This window comes from Odontesthes bonariensis, chromosome 6 (genome assembly GCF_027942865.1).
Source record: "Odontesthes bonariensis isolate fOdoBon6 chromosome 6, fOdoBon6.hap1, whole genome shotgun sequence".
Classification (NCBI taxonomy): Eukaryota; Metazoa; Chordata; class Actinopteri; order Atheriniformes; family Atherinopsidae; genus Odontesthes; species Odontesthes bonariensis.
The window spans coordinates 21997632-22000806 of record NC_134511.1 but is presented as its reverse complement, the minus strand read 5'-3'; positions in this window follow the sequence as shown (position 1 = coordinate 22000806).

Genomic DNA, 3175 nt, shown 5'->3' with positions numbered 1-3175 from the left:
TTTAGTGGGAAGAGAGCACATTTTTTAATATTTAGGTGCAGTCCAGATATATTTGAAAATTCCTTGATACAATTAATGACCTTTTTTATCTGCATTTCATCCTTGAGGAAAATAGCTGTGTCATCAGCTAATTGGCAACATTTTATTTCTTTACCAGAGATATTAATGCCCTGAAAAGGGTTGTTAAATAAATGCATGGTCAACATTTCCGTTACTAAAATAAATAAAAATGGTGCAGCAGGGTCACCTTGCTTTATACCTCTAGATATGCTGAATCTGTGAGTGGTACCACCTGGGAGTTTCACTGAGCTATTACAATTACTATATAAAGTTTTAATAGCCTTCTTAAAGAAATGACCAAACCCTGACAAATCTAAAACATCAAATAACGTGTTATGTCTTACTGTATCAAAAGCTTTATATATATCAATAAATAAAATAAAACTGTTGTCAGTCAAAAGTTCTCGATAATCAATTAAATCCAAAATTAATCTAATATTATTACTAATATGTCTACCTTTCATAAACCCAGATTGGCATTCATCTATAATTGAAGGAAGACAAAGCTTAAGACGTTGTGCAAAAATATGTGCAAATATTTTTGCATCATTGTTAATTAAAGTGATTGGCCTCCAGTTTTCAATCAATAAGCAATCTTTATTAGGCTTAGGTATCAGAGCAATTAGACCTTGGCATATAGATGTAGGGAGTTTTCCTATCTCTATAGCTTCTTTAAATACTTGCAACAGAAATTCAACAATGTTATCTTATAATGCTTTGTAAAATTCACCTGTAATACCATCATTACCAGGGGATTTATTGTTTTTAAGTTGACTAATACTTTTCTTAATTTCATTCAAAGATATATTTTGGTCACATATATTTTTTTGTATCTGGTTTATTTGCCTAACATTCCTCAAGGACGACAAGAAGGGGAGTGCATTACACGTTGGGTCTGGCTCTGTGTATAATTTACTGAAAAAAACAAAGACAGATATTTCCTGGGGATTTTCAGAAATAGAATCATTAATTTTTAATTGGTGTATGTTGTTAATGCTGGCATTTCTTTTTTCTAAATTATGAAAGTATTTAGTGTTCTTTTCACCTTGTTCTAGCCATTTACGCCTGGAGCGAACAAAGGCACCTTGCGCCAAGTTTTCATATATATTGTCTAATTGCAACTGCAGATCTGATAGCTTCTCAACATCCATTTGACACATAGAGTCTTTTTCATAAATGGCCATTATCTCCTTAAGAATGTTATCCTGTTGACTTCTTTTTATTCTGGCCATTTCCTTTCCTCTCATAATTGCAATGTTTCGAATCTGGAATTTAGTATTTTCCCAGTGTTTTCCAAAAACTTGCTCTTCTTGAGCCTCGTTCCAGTTATCAGTGACAACATCTTTTACTGTTTCCATAAACACAGGATTTTTCAATAGGGTATTATTAAATTTCCATATGTTGAACTTTTGTGCAGTTGTAGAATCATCCATTTGTAAAGAAAGAGAGATAACCTTGTGGTCCGACAAAATTGATGGATTAATTTCTGTTTCGGTCACCTTGTCAATTAGTTCATTTGACACAAGCCAAAAATCAATCCTCGATTTTCTAGACATATCTTTGTTATTCCATGTGAACTTTGTTTGCCCTGGGTTTTTTGTTCTCCATATATCACAGCAGTTCAAGTGCAGACATATGTTTCTAAATTCACAGTGAGAGCCTCCTATGGGTCTTGGTGGGAAACAGTCTTTAAGGGGGTCACTAATAGAATTCCAATCTCCTCCAAATATAAGTTTAGCATTAACAAAGGTATTAGTCAGAGCCAGAATCTGCTCCTCAAATTCTTCAAACAAATTCCTGTTTCTCACAGTACCATTGTAACCATAAATGTTACCCAAAATAAAAATATTGTTCATAAATTCGACTACAAGTATGATCCATCTTCCAAAGTTGTCACATATACTCTTACAAACTTTCCCTTTAAAAGAGCCTTTTAAAATTGCCACCCCAGCAGAGTTGCTATCACCGTAAGACATCCAGAGGGCATCCCCCCATTGGCTTTTCCAAAATTTGAGATCTGAAAGTAAAGCATGGGTTTCTTGAAGAAAATAAAAATCAGCCTTCAGGTTTTTGTAAAATAAGAAAACAGCTTTCCTCTTAATTAAATCACGAATACCCCTAACATTAAGTGAACATAAAGAAAGTGCCGTACTGAGCACTAGAACCAGTCGAGAAAATGAACTACCAGAACCAGTATAGATGAACTCCACCTTTGAGAGTATTGTTATGAATCGAGACTTCAGAAGTGATTGAAATTGCCCAACTTAAATTGTCAATTGAAGATATATGGCTTGAGCCAAAAGCTGACATCAAATGCAAATAATAAGTTGTAAAACTGTGTAAAGCAGAATTAAAAAGTGTAAAGCAAGAGTAAAGCTTACAGCAGACCATTTGAAGGTCTGCTTTAAAAATTGCAAAAGTGAGAATCAAACGGTTGTTTCATTCCCAAGCCCGGACTTCTGTACCATCGATCATGGCATTCGCACCAACGTAGAATGCTTTCTTCCCTTCTTTGCGAGCCCTGTCGATCTGTGGCCACAGCTGGTTGCGTGCCTCCTTATCCTTGGAGGTGAGGTCTTATTTGACTCGAATTTGGCAAACTGGAACGACAGGTGCGTGACGTCACGAGTGCCAGCTGCTGGAACAACCCTAGAATACGCGCCTGCCCCAGTAGTTCTAGTAGCGAAGCCAGCAGTTTGCCAGACCTGGACAGCTTCTTCACGGCAAATTTCGCTGTGTGCCGCGGGACGTCGCTTGGAAATAAGTTGGGTTCAGCGGACACACTCTCCGCCAGGTGGAGAGTGGAAATCTCGGCAGAGCGATCCACGTCGGGGCTCTTGATGATCGCTGATTTCAGGGCAACCATCCCGCGGTGTGTCCGCTCTCCGCCAGGTGGATTCCCCCTGAGCGTCCGCACCGCAGGGAGCTGAACACGGCGGGATGGCTCCGGCTGATTTCACCAGAGAGGAGGCAGGCGGACAGGGAGGCACAGACACAAGACCGCAGGTCTCTCTGCTTCCTCTGTCCCCGGTGGTGTGAGCTGCTGCTGCTGAGGGCAACACACGCACCCACAGCACTTCGTACATCTACTCGCAATAAAAACTGCACTGAACCC